This window comes from Pseudopipra pipra, chromosome 6, assembly GCF_036250125.1.
Source record: "Pseudopipra pipra isolate bDixPip1 chromosome 6, bDixPip1.hap1, whole genome shotgun sequence".
Lineage (NCBI taxonomy): Eukaryota > Metazoa > Chordata > Aves > Passeriformes > Pipridae > Pseudopipra > Pseudopipra pipra.
The window spans coordinates 24,379,325-24,399,247 of NC_087554.1; the positions used below are offsets into that span (position 1 = coordinate 24,379,325).

General features: G+C 41.0%; 1 protein-coding gene across 4 annotated transcripts in view; it reads right to left on the reverse strand.

Annotated features, from left to right (window-relative positions):
* FUT8 (fucosyltransferase 8) overlaps positions 1–19,487 on the reverse strand; it is a 112,300-nt gene extending 92,813 nt beyond the window's left edge. For all 4 annotated transcript variants that reach the window (XM_064657838.1, XM_064657837.1, XM_064657835.1 and 1 more), the window contains exon 1: positions 19,264–19,487. The gene's annotated coding sequence lies outside the window, so the exon portion shown is untranslated. The remainder of the gene's footprint in view (positions 1–19,263) is intronic.
* Positions 19,488–19,923: the final 436 nt, after the last annotated feature.

Genomic DNA, 19,923 nt, shown 5'->3' on the forward strand with positions numbered 1-19,923 from the left:
CAAATTTGGGGAAAATTTGGAAAAACACTTCAAGCACTGGACCTCTCTTAGTTCTCTAAAATCCAGGAAAACATATGTTTCTTTTCCCCAGAGTTCCACTTTTTCTCAGCCATATGAAGTGCCATCTGTGCTTCCCAGCCTGGCAGGCTAAAAATTTGCTGTCATTCAAATCACCAGTGAGCGAATTAAAGGCAAAGAGTGTCCTGTTTGATAAAATAGCAAGATTTACAAATGGCAACCTAGATCACAGCTCCAAAGTAATGAGTGGCAAGCGTGGGTAGTTAAAGGGTCACAGGGAGGAGAAGGTGGTAAACAGTAGACTATCTTCAGAGCTTCCTTGTGAACTTCTGATTCTCAGTAAACTAACACAAGAACTATGGGGAATAAAACTAAGGGTTGCTGGAAATCTCAGAAAGTAAACAAAAATATAACTCAACTGACACAACACATTTAGTGGGATACTCCATAGCGTTAGAGAGCATACTTGGCTCAGGAAGGACGGATATATATGGTGGAGCAGGAATCTTGTCTTGAATATTTTAAGATTTGTATGCTTGTTCTGAGATCCAGAATGCAACAGAAGCCAAACACTCCACATAACCTCAGAATGAGAAAGTTACAGTGAGAAGGGAAGTGTAGACCTCCTATAAATTACCAAATCAGAAAATTTAAGTGGATGAGGACTTGGAAGGACTGTTGAGAGAGATTGTTAGATTGTTTATTTCTTCTTTTTTTTTTTTTTTTGGTTGTTGAGTTTCTTTTTTTTTTCATTCTAGACAGCTAGTAGAATCATTCAAAGCACAAAATTTAATAATAATGATTCACAGAGTAGGCCTTTTAGGAAGCAGATCACAGATAAAACTGAGTTAACCTAGCTGGTAACTGGCTTGACTACTGCCTTTATAAAAGTTAACCTTAAAGGTTACATCAATATATTAATGACTAAAACTTTCCCAGACACTAAAATGCAAATCATCATGTCAGAACAAGTCCTGAAATACTTTTGATAAAGGCCAACTGCACTCTTCCAACCTCTGGGAACAATCTGAGGGTTATCACATGGCTGGGAAAACTTCCAAATGGTACTGCACATAGCTACCTGTTTTGAAGGCTGAAAGATTAACAGAAAGGACAAATCTCAATCTGTGCCAGCTGTCCTCAATACCAGACAATGGTCCACTTTATTAGTGCTGATGCAGTCAAAAGGGATTTGAAATCAAACCAGCTTAAGGGAACTAAAATTAAGTGCAGATAAAGTCCGGAAAAGTACATAAAAGAAGAGGAAAAAGTAGTAACCATCTTTAGAAATTTAACTAAAAGAATCAGAAAATTTAGAGGCAAGAAAACCACACAGAAAGAACACTCTCTGTAGACACAGGCTAATGAACGAAATGACTGAAAAAAAGCTGTCAGGAAAGCCCAATTAAGAATATTGTTAAGTGAGAATACAGTCAACATAAAAACGAAACAAAAGCTGAAATGCTGGCAAAGCCTGTCTCTTGAAATAAGGTTAAGAAATAAAATAAGAAAAACAAACCTGGGTTTGAATTTGAGGAAGAAAATAGTTTGTGCAGTACAGCTCATGATTATTTGTTACAAATTGCAGTAATTAGTTCAAAAGAGAAAGTCTATCCTATCAAAAGACAAGGCCATGAGCAATGTAGGACAGTCACAGAAAAAAAAAAAAGATCAGCAAGCTTCACAGAAGAAGGAAGACGGTACCATACATGTCACTGAAAAACAATTATGAGGTTGAAAACACAACACAAAGGAACATGGTTGTAAGCTAATAAAGAATCTAACTTGTTTCTAGCTCATTTATATAAAAAAGCAAGGGAGCCTTGTATTAATTAGGAAGGATCATTTTAAACTCTGGGGTTTAATTCAACTTATCAAACTTCTGACATAAAGGAGGTAAAGTTTTTTAAAAATTAAAAAATATACACTTTACTATCCACTACAAATACCACTTATGCCTACAAATAACATTACCCAAATCTTTTACAGTCAGAGAAATTTATATTGAAAAAGATGGGAACACACAAGAGAAATACCAACAGAACTATTAAAAATCCTTTATATATGAATTGAAACAACTCATTTAGTAGATTAAAAGAAAGAAACCTCATTTTGTACTGTGCCTTAGATGGCCCCACCCTTTTTCTTCCTCTTTTTTCTTTCTTAAAAAGGTAAGTTCTTCAAACCTGCCCACAGTGAGCACACGGTTTGATTTTGCTATGGAAATTATAGTAGGAATTCATATATTATTTCATCTTTCCTTTTAAGTTTTTCAAGCAAGAACCAAATAAAAATCATAGCACTTTATTCCAAAGTCTGTCATTGATCAGCTGAGTGACTCTGCTTTTACTAACTGACTGCTCAAATAGCAGTGCATTAACAAGATTGTGGTCAACCTCACTGCTGTGACTCAGAGCCATACCAGCAGCTGTGCAGATTTAAAAGATAGTATCAGTTTCGTACTGCTGCCACTGCTCCTCTGTGGGAAGGCTACGAACAGATGCAAGCAGCGTTCAGCATCCAGGAAGCTGAAAAAAAGGAAGACACAACACTGCTTCCCTTGAGAGAGCAATACAGCTTCATGTTCATATCAGACATGATAAATGTTCATATTTATCAGACAGACTAATAAAGGCAGATCTTCAAACAAATGTCACAAAAACTATCAAACCTGAGATCCTGGCAATTCAGATCAAAGAATTGGTCAGGGATTTTCAACAAGAAAAATCTAAAAGACCTTTCTGAAATTTGCCTGTTAGGAAGCTGATGGTGCCTGATAATGAAGGAAGCTGAAAATTTGTATTGAATTAATTCCATCAGCATGAATATTATACAAAAACCCATGCAATGTATATCATTCAATACACCAGAAAATGCCTTTGAATCTATTCCTTGATACTACACACCAAGTTTAATAGAGCCTAAATGTTAGGGAAAAACACATGCACTAATATTAGAGTACATTTCATTTCAGAAAGGTTTCAGGTGTTTTAAGTTTCTCATATTTGCATAAATATTGACACATCTTTTCCTTGAGCATGCTTCACCACAAACAGACTAAAATAGTGTGATATTAAGAGACTGTTGCTAAATGTATGCTTCAAGCTTCCTCCTGAAGTGATTGCTATTTTTCTATCTCCCACTTTTACTATCCATTAGGCAATCTTGTTTTGTATTTGCCTCTTACTCCTCTGACTCCTAATCCATGAAGGAAATTTTTTGAAAATTATACATGTGTTTTTCCTAATTGGTGATAAACAGCAAATAAAATTTTTAAAGTTACATGTTGAGTTTAATCAAGCTAAATTTCATTTTTTTATCTCTTTCAGTCTATAATATATGAAAGAAAGCAAACAGACACTTCAATGACTTTACTGTGGGTTAAAGGGTCCACAAATGAGTGCTCCATTCGTTCCCAAAACAAGTAAATATTGGTAGTAAGCCATCTTTCCCTACACTGTACAATGACCACGATACAAGCTACCCTATCGTGTTGAGCTGACCTTGGCTAGACAACCAGTGCCCACTAAGATGATCTATTACTCCCCCTTCTCAGCTGGACAGAGGAGAGAAAATAAGATGGAAAACAACTCCTAGGTTAAAAGAAGGCAGTTTACCAAAGCCAAATCGAAAGTTGGTGCATGCACGAGCAAAGAGGAAAAAAAAATAATTTCTATTCTCTCCTTCCCATCAGCAAGTGCTGTCCAGCCACTTCCCAGGAAGCAGAGTTTCAGCATGTGTCGTGGTTGTTCCAGAGGGCAAACATTGTAAATAACAAATAGCCCACCTTCCTCCTCCTTTTCTTAGCTTTTTCATTTAAGCTGACATGACATGGTATGGAATATCCCTTTGGTTAATTGGCTCAGCTGTCCTAGCTGTGTCCCCGATCAGGATCTTTCCCACCACCAGCCTATTGTTGGGGGGCAGAATGTTGGAGAAACAGTGCTGATGCTGTGCCAGCACCACTTAACAGTAGCCAAACACCAGTGTGTTATCACCACCTTTCCAGCTACCAATGCAAAGCACAGCGCTGTGAGGGCTGCTATGGGAAATATGAACTCCATCTCAGCCAGATCCAATACACCTACATGACCAGTATAATTACATAGTTTTGTATATACTTATGTCTATACGTGTATTATACGGATATGTATAGTCTACACGTATAATCTAGTTTTCTAGCAGGAAAGAACTTTATAAATTGCACCAAGCATCACTTCTGTTTTCCTTTATAACAGCAGCTTCAATTAACCACAGATCACCCCTTCCCACTGCAGTCAAGTTGCTGCCAGATACCAAGCAAAGAAAACAAAGCAGAACTCAAACACTCAGAGATACAGAATCATGAAAATGGGTTTTCTGCTAAATCTTGATTTCAGTAAGAGGACAGTAGGAAAGTAAAAAGTAATATATGGAAGAACTGTGGGAAGCATGAAAGAAAAGACACTGAGACAATGCTAAAAAAAAACCAACATTGATATGTAATCTTAAGACTGATATAAAAGCAAATTTTGTAGCAGTTTTCACTATACACGTAGTTTTAATGAGATACAGTTTGACATCAGTGTTGACCATCATTGAACTTATTAGACTGTTTACTGGACAATGAAGGAGAAACTTGTGACTACACTTCATACATTTCTGACAAGAAATAGAAAGTCTAAAGCTGATAAAGCACAAGATGAAAGATAAAAGATAAAAGACAGATGAGAGAGAAGATGTTGAGGCTCAAACTGCACCCTCAAGAATTGATGACTCTGCCTTCCAAAGATCTTTTCTCTACACACTGTACATGCTACCACCAATTACATATACCTAATAAGTGCAGGTTAGGGAAGGTAGACCCCTGTAATAGTATAAATATCATTAGAAATCAGTTCAAAAGAAAATACTTCGTTTTGGTTTACCACACTCCAGCAGAAACTTTTCACACTGATACATGTGCTACTAATACACCACAAAAAGTATTTACACAGATTCTGATTATTCTTAAAGACATCATATGGTATTTGGGGTTTTTTATGTCAGTACATACTAACTGCACACCTGGACTATCCACCTTTAAAATAAACGTCTTTACACAGCACATCCAAACACAGATGAAGAACTCTCAGATGAGAATACACAGTTTTTTCATCTATAATCACATCTGACCTAACATAAAAATTTTTAAAATGCCATAACCCAAGGGCCCTGAGCTCTAGATACACTTCAACATCAGGTGATGACAGTCAAACACCATATTAAAAATATTTTCAAGCAATGACCAGGAAAAGAACTGTCCAAAAGAGCATTCCACATGCTTCCATTTCACAGCACTTATGATTTCAAAAAGAACAGTTAAAGCTAACACCTTTTTTGATAAGATATGGCTAAGCCAGATAAAGAAATAATCAATCTCATTGTGGTTGCTTCTGCCAGGGAAGGTAAGAAGTTTAAATTAAATACTGCACAATTGTAGGAGACTTGAGGAGAAAAGCCAGTACCAAAAGCTTATCAATCTAAAGATTCCCTGTTTGTTTATGACTTCGAGGAGCCCTCGAATGATAGTATGGCAGAGAAACATTAACTACACAAGCAGTTCTTTACTGTCCTAGAAGTCAGATCAGTGGAAACTCCTGTAAGAAACAAAAAACTGTACTGGCTAAATGTTTGACTTGCAGGTGTCACTGAGTTATATCCACTATTTACAAATTTCTCAGCAGGAACCAATAATCTTCATGAACATCCAGGATGCACCTTTCCTGTCTAACACAGTGTAAGCATATTGCAACATTTCACATCGGTGTCATAAGGAAATATATTTCATTGAAAATGTAATGACTGTGGAAAAGCGCTTACATGTTTATATTAGCAACATAAACATGAAGAAAGTCAAGAGGCCTGACTGCAATGAAAGCTGTTCAGTATCTGTACACACCTTTGAGGTAGCTCTCTGAAATAAACAAGATACAATTCTGCTTACTATTTTTCACACTTATTTTAAAACATAACCATGTAATTGATATCTTGGTTAACATCTCTGATGGGACACTAAACCATATTTCCATTTACTAGCTCAGATTTTTGAAAACATAAAAAATTAGTCAAATAAAGCTATAAAAACAAAAGACCATCAAAATTAATCATTTATTTTCCTAAACAATCTGTAGCAAAACACATTTTGTGTGGTTTAAAGGACAAGATGCCATCCAGAGGGACCTGGACAAGCTTGAGAAGTGGGCCTGTGGCAATCTGATGAGATTTAATAAGGTCAAGTGCAAGGTGTTACACCTGAATCAGGGCAACCAACCCCCAAGTCCTGGTTCTAGCCAGGACAGGGTTAATGTTTTGCAGTAACCGGAAGGGAGCATGGCTAGGACACCAAGGTTATTCTGTATCACCTCCTGTCATTGCCTGGGCCAGGAAAAGGGGACTCTCTCTTCTAAGGAGAAGGGATTCCTTCCAATCAAGAAAACGTGGTTGATGAAGCCGTTTGGTATTGTCTATTATTGGGAATGTTTGTCTATGTGAATCATTTCTTTTCTCATACCTTTTGTTATTAATATTGTTGCTGTTACTGTTCCTTTTCTTATCTCATTGCTGTTTCCATCAAATTGTTCTTATCTCAACCCATGATCTTTGCCTTTTGTGCCTCCAATTGGAGGGAGGAAGGGGAGCTCCACCTGGTTTGGAGAGTCTTGGTGGGGGCACTGAACCAAGGAGTACCCTTCCTAAACCACAACACCCTGCTATCAGTACAGCCTGGGGATGAACAGATCAAGAGCAGCCCTGCTGAGGACTTGGAAATGCTGGTGAATGAGAAACTGGACATGGGCTGGCAGTGTGCACTCGAAGCCCAGAAAGCCAAACGTATCCTGAGCTGCATCAAAAGCAGTGTGGCCAGCAGGATAAGGGAGGGCATTCTGCCTCTCTGCTCTGCTCTAGTGAGATCTCACTTGGAATACTGTGTCCAGCTCTTGGGTCCCCAGCACAGGAAGGACATCGACCTGTTGGAGTCAGTCCAGAGGAGGCCACAAAATGATTAGAGAGATGGAGCACCTCTCTTCTGAGAAAGGCAGAGAGATTTGGGATTGTTCAGCCTGGAAAAGAGAAGGCTTTGGGGTGATCTAACGGTGGTTTCCCACACATGAAGGAAGCCTACAAGAAAGATGGAGAGGGACTTTTCACAAGAGCATTTAGTGATAGGACAAGGGGGAATGCCTTCAAACTGAAAGTGAGTAGGTTTAGATTAGATATTAGGAAGAAATTCTTTACTGTGAGGATGGTGAGGCACTGGAACAGGTTGCCCAGAGAAGGTGTGCATGCCCCAACCCTGGAAGTGTTCAAGGCCAGGTTCGATGGAGCTCTGAACAACCTGGTCTAGCGAAAAGTGTCCCTGTCCATGGCAGGGAGGTTGAAACTACATGATCTTTAAAGTCCCTTCCAACCTGAACCATTCTGTAACTTCATGACATTCAGAATATCATACAGATGCCTTAACCAACATGACGTAAACTTGAATATACATGAAAATCTTTACTACATTGTACCACAGTGAATTTTATGTTTGTCTTCCAAAATACATAATTTTTTTTCATAAATCTCCACTTTAAGGAGAGGGCTCTCTGCCTGAGAAAGCAGGATATTATTTAATCAAGAGCAAACCCAGAATCAGACAGGCCAAAGTACTGCACAAGGGATCCCCAAAATTAACAAACTGGTAGAATTTACATTGTATTAAAGTTCCAATCAAAGACCAGTTGGAGGGGCAGGGAAGTGAATACATGTCATGTCAACAAAAACTGCAGATAAAAAAGATTCATATTTAATCTTTCCCATAAAAAAATTAACAAAAGGATAGCTTAACCACAGGTGAAACCTGTAACTGTGATCAAACCAACACTGGAGACCGGCATGCAGCTAACTAATCCATTTACAAATACAAATGTGACAGTTCCCTTCAATACTTGTGAAGAAAGAGCAAGCCCAGTCCAAGCAGTCACTCCATTCAAATAGTGAAGCTGAGTAATACACTTGGACTAGTAGATATATTCACAATCTGCTTAAGAAAATGTGTCACAAGAAACACAGTCCTGGAAGGCCCAACTGAAAATATAGTTGCTCACAAAACTGTAACTGTCTCTGCAAAGCAAGGACAGCAGGATCTTATCTCCTTAGGACTTTAGAAAACAATGGATTTGGAAGTAAACAAAAAATCAACATTCTGTAGAACAGTATTTCGAACTCATTCTGTGGAGACTCTCGGGTCAAAACATCTCTGGCAAAGAGATACCAGTATATCCTGTTATATCTCAACACACAGTTTTATGACCTTTCTGTCAGATTTCAGTACTTGGGGTATTTCCTATTCTTGGCCCAATAGCTTTAAGCAACTAGATGTGTTCAGTGTGTCTGAGGATAAACTGCAAGTGATTTTTTACATGCTTACAGAGAGGTCTTAAGAGCAAGCAACTGAATAGAGACCATGTTCTCTCAGCTCTTCTGTAGACACAGAATTCTTAACATTACCTATGCATGACACTCCAGTATGTTGTACAGGAAAATTAAATAAGCATTTTAAATTATGCTGATCTCTCTGTATCTCATATGTATGCCTAACTCCTTGAGAGACCAACATTTCTGTGCTCTAGTTATACTGAATCCCTCATCCTGTAAGAGCACTGTCCATTGTAATCAAGTGACAAAGGATAAAAGGGCTTTCTCATATGCATTACAAGGATCCTGCTGCCACTGAAGGAAAAAAAATTACATCAGAAGAAATCATCAACAACCTGCTAAGGAACACCCCTTGCTCCCTAGAAAGTACACAAAGCACACATCTGCAGAGTTTGAAGATGCTGTTACAGGATGGAAGCTGCCATATTAGCCAAATTGCCACCCATCTTTACAGCCTGGTATGGCAAAGTTCTGAGTACTGATACCTAATCCAGCACTACCTCATCGAAATTAAAAAGACAAAACTGGTTGCAGAGAGAATGTCTAACAGTTCAATCCAAAATCCAGACTGCTGAATAGGCATCTGCAATGAAGAATAACTCAAGGAGAACATCCTTCAATGACAATGGACGACTCCAGTGAGCCACATGAGGAAAAAAAAGGTGTAATTCATACTGTCCTAACTTCTATGAACAGGTTACCAAAGGCATATAGTGCTTTCAGAAAGCTTCATAAAAGAGTTTGGTGAAATAAACACCCGAAGAAAAGTACAAAGATCAGTGTTTACAGAGCCATAGTGCTGTCTACTCTTTTATACGGATCTAAATCATGGGTCATCTACCGCCACCACCTGCGACTCCTAGAACGCTTCCATCAACGCTGTCTCCGTTCAATCCTAAACATCCACTGGTCAGATTATGTGACCAATACATCTGTTCTAGAGCAAGCAGCAGTCACAAGTATTGAGGCCATGTTACTGAGAACACAGCTGCACTGGGCAGGGCACGTCTCCAGGATGAAGGACCACCACCTCCCTAAGATCTTGCTCTATGGTGAACTTGTCACCGGCTGCCACAAGAGAGGAGCCCTGAAGAAAAGATACAAGGACTCCCTGAAACAACATCTCAGCCTTGGCCACAACTGGTCTACTCTGGCCTCCAACCGGGAGACCTGGAGACACACCATCTAGAACGCTGCTGATGCCTTTGAGAAAGCACGCAGGATCACCCTTGAGGAGAAAAGACAACGCAGAAAGAATTGTGCCTTGCAGACTATACTATCTAAGGAGTCTTTCTGCTGTGCCTTTTGCAACTGGACATGCCTGTCTCGTATTGGCCTTTTCAGCCACCAACGCGCTTGCAACAAACGTGGGTAGAGCCCCTCCCAAATCTTCGTTCGCGAAGCCCAGCCATGATGATGAACTACTATAAATTAAAAACAGCCCAAGTAGTAGACAGATCAAAAAGTCAGATGCTGTACTGTTTAAAAAAAAATCCCAACAGAACCGTAAAACAGATTTAGTTATTGAACAGGAATATGAAGACATGCATCCAGAAGATTGTAAACCCCAAGTCATTATAAACCCCAGATTATGGAAAAAGGAAGGGCAGAGACTATCTAAGCATACCAAAGCATGGCACAATACCATGAAGGTGTCTCAGTGAAACCCCAAAAGAAGGGGAAACAATTAATTTTTTTTGTTTGTTTCTTTTAGTTTTTCTCCTGTGAACTCAAACGTTGCCCTAAAATAAGGAATAAATGCTTGCCTAGGCAGATGAGAGGAACGAAAGACATAACGTGCCCTGCCATGAATGGTCTTATACCACTGGGGTGGGAGAAAAACAGAAGAGAGAGAGAGAGAGAGAAAAAGAGTCCACCAACACATCACATTTATTAGATGACCGTACACTTGAGATGGAATAGTTTTTGCTGTTGCAGTATAAGTATCCATACTGATTGTCAAACACAGGAAGTTATTTAGCAAACACCCAAAAAGAGACCAGATGTCAGCTAAGTACAGCATATCAGAAACCTGTATACATATTTCAGGTATATTATGTATTTTATCATCATAAATAGAGGCACGGAGCTAAAAACAAAAATCACAGGCAATCTGAAAGCTCATATTTTGACACTTGGTCAACAGAAATCTCCCTAGAGGTAAAGTGTTTAAGGAAGAAATGTTTGTAATTGAATAAACTAATAATTTAAAGAAATTAAAAAGAAAAAGTTTTATGAACTGTTCAATAAACAGCATATTGGACAAATACTTAAATATTTATTACATACATGCACATAGACAACTCCAAAAAAAAATAAACTCCAAAAAGCTTAACAAGTGTATTGGTACCCATACAAATCAGACTTACCTTGAAAAGTTACTATGTCACTGTGCAAGTTCTAAACAAATTACAGTTAAGTTTAACATAAATAATATAATAAACTAAAGATGAACATTAGGAGGTTATTGGAACAGAATTCCTACTGTTCTTTTAGAAAATCTTTTGTAATAGCAATGTTTTGAAGAAAGAGCTTAACTCAGAGCAACCCAAAATTAATGTCCAGAAGATATTCACAGCAATGTTCCACAAGCTTCTAAAAAGAGTCTTTAGCTTGCAGAATTAATAATGTCATGGTGATACTCATTGCTATTAACTGTCTCACAAAAGAAATTCCCTAACATTACAGAAAATTATTTCATCTTACTACTACAAAGTTATGAAGCAAACATATAATGAAAGCAGACTCCTAAAAAGCATTTACATTCAGAATTAATATTGCTACCACAAAGACATTGTAGCAGCACAAACTTCATCAAATTCTAGAATTACCAACAGCTAAAGTGTTTCATTTTATTTTTTATGTATTATATATTCTGAAAATAAGTTATGTAAATTATGTTTTATTAATATCTAATATTTGAAGGAGCTAAGTTAAATGGGTGATTCACTGGAAACTATGCTTTGCTACAGAAATCGCCACTTTTTTTCGGGAGGATACCTAAAGACTACAGGTTAGCAAACACAAATAAAGAGGCAAAAACCTCAGGAAAAAATCATTCCTCCTGTAACATCTCATCCTTGAATAACAAAAGAGAAATATAAATTTTAAAAATATATATGTGAGTATGTATATATATATATATCTATGTGTGTGTGCATATATATATATGCACCCAGTCTGTTATTTAACAGTAGTTCTTTGCTACACACAACTCTTGTGATTTGAAGACTTCTAGCCAAAAGCTTTCCAAAACAGTTAGTGAGCTCCTTGCATCTGAGGACTGCTTCTCTTCCTTTATTTATTCTCCAACATCACCCTGAAAATGTGATAGGGGACAGAGGGAGAGAGAAGAGAAAAGAACAGGAAGAAACAATAATCATGTGAGTGTGTATAATGTTTGGGGGTGGGGGGAGAATCAGAATTGATTGCAACTGATTTAACATACTGTCAGAAAATCACCACGTTAAAATGATGCATTATAAGCTAGATAATATGAATTTACATACTTATCATGACAAATGACCAAGAGAGATCACCTATTTTTAAGGCTGACAGATACTTCCTTGTAGAAGCTTCATTTTTGTTTCTTTTAACTTGCCAAAGGCTTTTCAAGATGACCCCTTCTGTGCCAGATGTCCATGTCAAAGCTGAGCCACTTCAAAGTTTCCATTGTATGCAAAACATATTTTTCCCCTTTCCAAGGAAAGCTACAGAAAACTACGCTTTTGCCTCATTACAAAAGGCTATTTTTTCTTTAAAAACATTAATCACTTGCATGCTTTAAGTTCCACATGCATCTTTCTAAGAGACAGCAAAACACTTATTCTGACATACAAATGACGCTTTTGTCAAGCTCACTGTAATGTTAGTGTCACTGATTTTGTTTTGATATGTTGCAGCTGAACCACCTACATATTCTGTCTGTACTGATTCCACTCCAATGTAAGCTTCTAGAAGCTAAACATCCATAGTTGTATTATCACTGGATAATACAGGTTAGAAGGGACCTCCACATGTTCCCTAGTCTAACCTCCTGCTCAAAGTCAGCTATGAGATCTGAACAGGTTGCTGAGCTTTACCCATTTGGGTCTTGAAAATCTCACAGCTTCTCAGGGTAACCTCTTATACAGCTTGACTACACTCATGAAGAGAAAGTTTTTCCTTATATCCAGTCTGAACCTTCTTTATTTCAATGTATCAACACTGCCTCATGTCCTCACAGCACATATCTCAATAAAGAGCCTGACTCCATCTTCTTAGTGATGTCATCAAAAACACCAGCAGGTTGCTGTTAGATCTCACTTTAGCCACCTCTTCTCCAGCTCTCTCTCTCAGCCTCTCCTCACAGGGCAAGTGTTCCAGCTCTCTGATTATCTTGGTAGCCCTCCACCATCTTCACTTCTTTTTATCAGCCTTTCCTGTATTGAGAGTTATAAAACTGGGCACAGTACTCTAGATGCGGTCTAATGAGCACCAAATAGAGAGGGATAACCACTTCTCTCCATCTACTGGCTATATTCCTTCTAACAGAGTCCAGGATGTTGTTGCCCTCCTTTTCTTTAGGCTGTGAGTCAGGGTTGTTCAGCTTGAGGAAGACAAGAGAAGACTCCTGTGAAATCTTACAGCACCCTCCACGATCTAAAGGAGAGCTGGAGAGGGACTTATGACAAATGCATATAGTGATAGGACAAGGAGGAATGACCTTCAGCTGAAAGAGGGAAGTTAGAAAAGATATTACAAAAACATTTTTTACTGTGAGAGTGGTGAGACACTGCAGCAGGTTGCCCAAAGAGGTTTTAGATGCCCCATGCCTGGAAGTCTTCAAGGCCAGGTTGGATGGGGCTTTGAGCAACCTGGTCTAGTGAAAGGTGTCCCTGCCCATGGCAGGGGGGTTGGAACTAAATGATCTTTAACATCCCTTCCAACTCAAACCATTCCATAATTCTGCAGCAGCATGCTGCTGCTGACCCATGCTCAGAGTGCTGTCTACCAGGACTCCAGGTTTCTCGAGCAGAGCTGCTTGCCAGCCTGTATCACTGCAAGGTGTTCTTCTTTCTCAGGCGTAGGACTCTGCATTTGTTCTTGAATAAAGCTCCAGACGGGCCTTGTGTTCACAGTGACAAAGTCCCTCTTAGTGCATCCTCATGCATATCAACTATTCCCCCCAATCTGATGTCATCTGCAAGCACAAGAGTACACTGTATCACCTTCTCAGGACCCCACTTGCTACCAACCTCCCTATGTGGCATTTATTTATGAGTCCATCCATCCAATCAGTCTTTTACTCATCTAGTTCTCCATCCACTCAACCTGTAATGTCCAAATCTGGATTCCAGAATATTGTTGGAGACACAGTTGAAAGTCTTGCTAAAGTCAAGGTAAACGAAATCCACTGTTTTTCCCTCATACAAACATTCAAACATTTTACTGTAGAAGGCAATCAGCCTAGTCATTCATGATTTACATTTGATAAGCCCATGCCTATTGTTCCTATTCACTTCCTTCTTGTGCCCAGAAATGTATTCCAAAAATACCCATACCCTTATTTTCCCAGAGACAAAAAGGAAGCTAGCTAGCTTTGTAGCTCTTTGGACTGTATTTTGGCCTTTTTTGAAGGGTGCAACACATGCCTTTGTTCAGCCATTAGGAGGTTCTTCTGGTATCCAAGACATTTCAAAGATGATGGAGAAGGACCTCATTGTGACTCTGGCCAGCTCTATCAACATCCTCAGTCACAGTCCATCTGGCCACATGCGCTTGTATGATTTGAGTTCTCTCAGTAATTCCCGACTGAACCTTCAGCCACTGCTGGCAGCTGGTCTCCTCAAACCCTGCTACTAAGCACAGAGGCATGGGAGACCTTCCTGGTGAAGACTCACTAAGGAACAGAGGGCACTGAGTACCTCAGCCTTCTCTGTGTCCACTGTCACTAAATGACACATCACACTCTAAAAGAAGCTCATATTTCACTTGTCCCGCTTTTTACTACTGAAGTACTAGAAGAAACTCTTCTTGCTGCCCTTGACCTCCCTTGCAAGTGTCATCTCTAGGTGAGCATTGGCTCCCTTGATGTCATCCCTCCATAATAGGACAATTTTTCTAAATTTCTCCTTTGTAGTCTGCCCCCGCTGCCTCTGCTCGTATATCCCACTTATGCACTGCAGCTCAGACATGGGTTCCCTGTCAAGCCAAGCTCGTCTCTTGATAGGCCTGCTTGTTTTCCTGACTATCAGGATGAATCAATGGCATCTAAATTTATTCTCGGTGAATCCCTGCTGGATAGAGCAAGTATGAAAAGGTAAGCCATCCATGTGAACAAAAGGGTGGAAAAGAGAGGAACCAATAGAATCTGACTGAAGAAAGAACTGCAATGTGGGAAAAAGCTGGTACAGTTGACACGGTGAACACAATCTTGAATTTAGGATACAGACCAAGTCTTAGACAGGTAAGAAAACAGGTAGGAAAGGAAAAAACAAATTCAAATGGAGCCAGTGGAAATGCAGAACATAGAGAGTATAGATCCTAGTTATGATGGAGAACTGAATGTGAAACTGAGGATAGTAGACAGAAACCTGAGACCAGAAGACAGGAGTGTGAATAGCTGGAAAGCAAAGAACACTGAGATAAACAATTTATTAGGCAAAATCTCCCCACACAGCAGTTCTGGATCTCAGACAAGAAGCCCTTTAGCAAGAAACAAACTGTTTACATTGGAAAAATAGGATTGTGACAAAAATTTCAGAATAGGACAAAAAAGATTGGGACAGGAAGATATCACACAAGGAATAAGCAGAAAAATCAGCATCCAACAGAATATGCTCACTGGAATAGAACTGAAGATTCCAGAGTTTTATCACTACTATGAAACACTTAAAAATCTCAGAAAACCATTCGCAGATGACATCATTTGGACCACAGATGAAATATAAATTACTAGTACCACATTCTCTGCTAACTCAAGTAATAAAAGTCTCATGGCAAAATATACAAACTTCAGCATTTCTAAAGACTTACACGCTATTAGACATATTAGTCTTATATATGCAATCCCACAAGACAGAAGGTTTCCCCCTGTCCATCAGGGTTGCTGACCTTTTTTTTCTTTTTTCATCTAGTGTGTTGAACACTTTGTTTACGTACAAAGAATTTGTTTTAAAACAAGTATCAAAACCATAATCCTTCATTTAAAAAAATAGAGTCACACCACAAAAATTAAAGATTATTTGATCTTGTTCTCTGTGCCCTTGTGCCCAAGATACTCTTGCTATGATCCTGAACAAAATGTTAAAAAAAATTGAAATAACAACACTATATGATAGAAGTGCCATAGGCACTGCAAATGTTGGCATGTGCACTGTTAATAAGACAGGTACTGCAGGAAAACAGAGGAAATTACTATTGTCCTGGAGAATTGTATTTTCTTCTTGTTTCTTGCACACAAATGATCTTTAAAAGAAAAAGAGAAAAAATATATAAAAAAAAAATAAACAAACTTTTAATGACCAATCCATTCTTCATCAAAATTATGGCCTTAGTAGCTTGTGGTTAACATTGCAACAGATCTAAGTATTTATACTTGCAGTCTAAATCAACACACACCATACTACAAATGAAGTAGTAAGGTCTTTTCTAGATATGGACTCATGGATCCCTGTTGAAGGGTCCATTAAAAAAAACAAAGAAAAGCCAGGTTATTGTAAGTAAATTAAACCTGTAAGGGAAAACATATTAGAACACACAAATCATTAAAACACTGATAGATTATTTTGAAAAATCATATCATAAAGGCCCTAAATTGGACATTCAGCGTGATATTATATATCTCCAGGGATTTCTGTGAAAATATTACTAGTGAAACATGCAGGCACTAGAGACTAAAGGTAATGAAACAGCAGAAGAGGAAATTAAGAAGGTATAGCATGAACAGCACATAACCAAATAGTAAGGCCACACTTCATTTGATACCAAGAAAAAGGATTCAAAATTGAATACTGAACACAATCTATGCCATTCTAAGCTATATACCAGAAGAAACATTGTAGGGAAAAGTAGCATTTAACCCTACATTTACAGGCCAAATTACAGCTCTTACAAGAATCTCTAATTTTGGCATGTCATGATTTATAAGAGCTCGACCTTGCAACTTCAAAGTTCTTTGAATACGGTTTATGTTGCACAGTAGCTAAACACACACTATTTCCCTGAAAAACACACACATCACTTCACTTGCAGATTATATTCATCATACAAGAGATGCATATTAATGCAATCATACATAGCATGCATGCATTTGTTTTCCTTATTGTATTAGTAGCATATTCTATGACCAAACAACAAGCTTTTGAATGAGTCCAGAAAAAACCTGTCATATTTTGCTTTGACACTAGCTCCCCCTCCAGACCAGCCTAAGATTATAGTAATGATTTCTTATTTTCATTCTGGCTCTGCAACAAGATATAAATACTCAAATCCAAACCTTCTTCATTTTTATCCACTTAAATGTCAATTAACAGACTGATCAGAGAAACTATATATAAAATTATCTTTTTTTTTTTTTTTTTTACTGTACATAGATTCCAAGCCTGGGAAAATCATTTGGTTTAGAAAAGACCTACAGACAAAGCACCAATTCCATACAGCCACAGAAAGACAGGAATGGACCAAAAATACAATTTTTACACTATGAATTGTGTGCACTATTTGTAATACTTAAACATTCAATTACACAATTGAGTCTCTATTTGCAGTCCCAATAAAGTGATCACAAACCACAAACGCCAAACCAAAAGGAACTCCCTACATGGTTTAGTACTACCTTTACTAATCCACTTAAGCTGAATCAGTTCCATTTCTACTTCAGCAAGTAGAGCTAACATTTCTCTTGTTCTCATGTTATCTAGAATTAATCTTTTTCAGTTGTTCAGCCAATAAGACTGCCAAAATTTTAAACAAATGAAGACACAAGACCAAACGGTAAAGAAAGCTACAACTTCTAACTGACCTTCTGTATTTCCCAGTTGTCAAATGTCCTGACAGCTACATAACTAAAAGAGTGAATTTGACTGATTCAACACTCCAAGTTGATTGCTGTTTTTCCCTCACTGTTGAACTGCTCACTCAGAAAATATGAATAATTAATTATACTTTCTACTCTGAAAAAGTTTGTCTTATTATATGTTGTGGGGCAAGTATGCAAACTTTGCAATATGCTAGTCTGCCAGTATAAGGTACATATGCATATGAAACCCTAACAAGTATCAATAAAAACTTGGCAGCAAGCATACCTGCAAGAACCGGGGAAACAGACACTACTGGAAATACATCAAAGCATAGTCACCAAATTCTAATAACTAGTTTTCTTTAGTAATGGAAGGAATTGTAACAGTCACCTGTAAAACCACCCCAAGCACCAGCAGCACAGGCTATGTTGGCCATTTATTTGCTTTTGCAGTTCAGACTTTTCTAAAGTTTTTGACAATTTACAGTGGAGAATTACTTGGAAAATGAAACAAGATTAATGCTATAAAATCAAACCTTTTCATGCTTACACAATCTTCCAGAAGTATTTACTCCGTTAGCTTTCAGGCCTAGACATTAAGATACTGCATTTCAGGGTAGAAAGAGTATGTGTGCATATATGTAACATGTATACCGAAACATACACTTTTCAGCAGCTGTGTGTGTTTCAGTATGCAAACACGGGCAAAAAAATAAAAAGGCACTAAGCGCTAATGCAAGATCACAGGTGAAGAATGCTGTGAACACATGGTTGCTTTCCACATCCATGTGGATCACGGTGTACCATGTGTGCATTGAGGACACAAGGACAGCAGGTACTGCCCCGAGGAAGTTAGTCTTTCAAAAAGCAATTTTGCAGCTGATGTCTTTGCCCATAGGCTTCTTGGTACAACCTGCACCACGGCATTATAGTTCCTGTCTATTCCTATACCCTCAACCATAAGCTTCTGAAAGCAGAGGGTCACAGCCTGGTCTTTGGAGAGCGTCAAGAAGAACACAGTGTGCGCACACTTGCACACGCGAGTGAAAGACCTGAGAATACATCAAGCACAAACCCGCCTAGAGGTAAATTGCCAGAGCCTTATCGGTAACAGAATCCATGACCAAAGCAGCTAATTGTGCCGAAATACGGTAAAGGTCGCCGTGGGAAAAGCCCCAAGCAACAACCGATGGCTCTGCATCCTTGTCACACAAGCACTTCCTCGAGCTACCAGGCGGCCCTAGAGCGTGAGGTCCGTCTACAAAGCCCACGTTTCCCGTTTATTTCTCTCTGCCAAAACCAGGCGTCCCCCCGGGGCGGCCGCAGTTCCCGGGACAAGGAAAGTTGGAGGCCGCCTCCCGCGCCCTGCGGCCGTGGCGCACGGGACGGCGGCGGCCGCGCTGCCCGACCCGCGCTGCCCACGCCCGCCCCGGGGCAACGCCGCCGCCCGGGGCTCGCACGCATCTCCCTCCTGGGCCCGGCCCGGCTGCCCACGGTGATGCCCCGGCCGCCCGCCGAGCCCCGGCCTCCCCTTCCTCCGCCGCGCTCTCCCGTGGCCCCAGGCCCCACTAGCGACCCTCAGGTGAGGGAGCCCACGGGGACCCCGGTACACGGCAGGGACCGGCCCCCTCCCCGCCATCATCACCCCGGCGGCGGCGCCCGTTGCTGAGCAGCGCCGGAGTCGCAAAAGCGGCGGCGCCAGGCCCGAGGGAGGGATGGGGAGCGCTACCCGGAGCAGCCCCGTCTCGCCTCGGTACCTGCTTCGCCGCCGCCGCGGCTCACGCTCAGCCCCCGCATCCCCTTACCCGAGTGCCGGCGCCGCTGGCGAAGCCCGCTTTGCCGCTGCCGAGGGTGCCGGGCGTGGGGAGTCGGCGGGGCGGGCGGGGGGAGCGGCGTGGAGGGCGGGGGCGCTCGGCGGGGAGGAGACGGAAGCAGGAACCCGCCGGCGCGGAGCGGAGCGGGCGGCGGGGACGGGGCGCGGGCAGGGCGCGCGCCGAGGGCGGGGAGCGGCGCGCGAGCACCGCGGTGACAGCGGCGCACGGCCGGGGCAGCGCGCGCCCCCGCGAGCGCGCCGGGAAGAGCCGCGCCGCGGGCGCGCGCGTGCCGGGGGAAGCAGCCTATGGGAGCGCGAGCCCGGCCCCGCTGCTGCGGGAGCGCCCCCGTCACGGAGCGCCGGAGCGCGCATGCGCGCCCTGGAGTGCCACGGCCGCTCCTCCGGCCCCCCCGCCGCCTCCTCCCGCGAACCTCCCATCCCGGGAGCGGCCGGGCGGGACGGCGGCGGCGTCCCTGCATCCCTGCACCGGGCTTTCCCTGCCGGGCGCGGGGCCACAGGGCGGCGGCGGCGGCGGCGGGAGCCCGCGGGAGGGGGGAGCGGGAGCGGCCGCGTTCAGCCCGGCGATGGGTGCGAGTGAGTGGGGAGCAGCGCCTGGCTGAACCGCCGCTGAGGTCCTTCCTCCTGCGGGGGA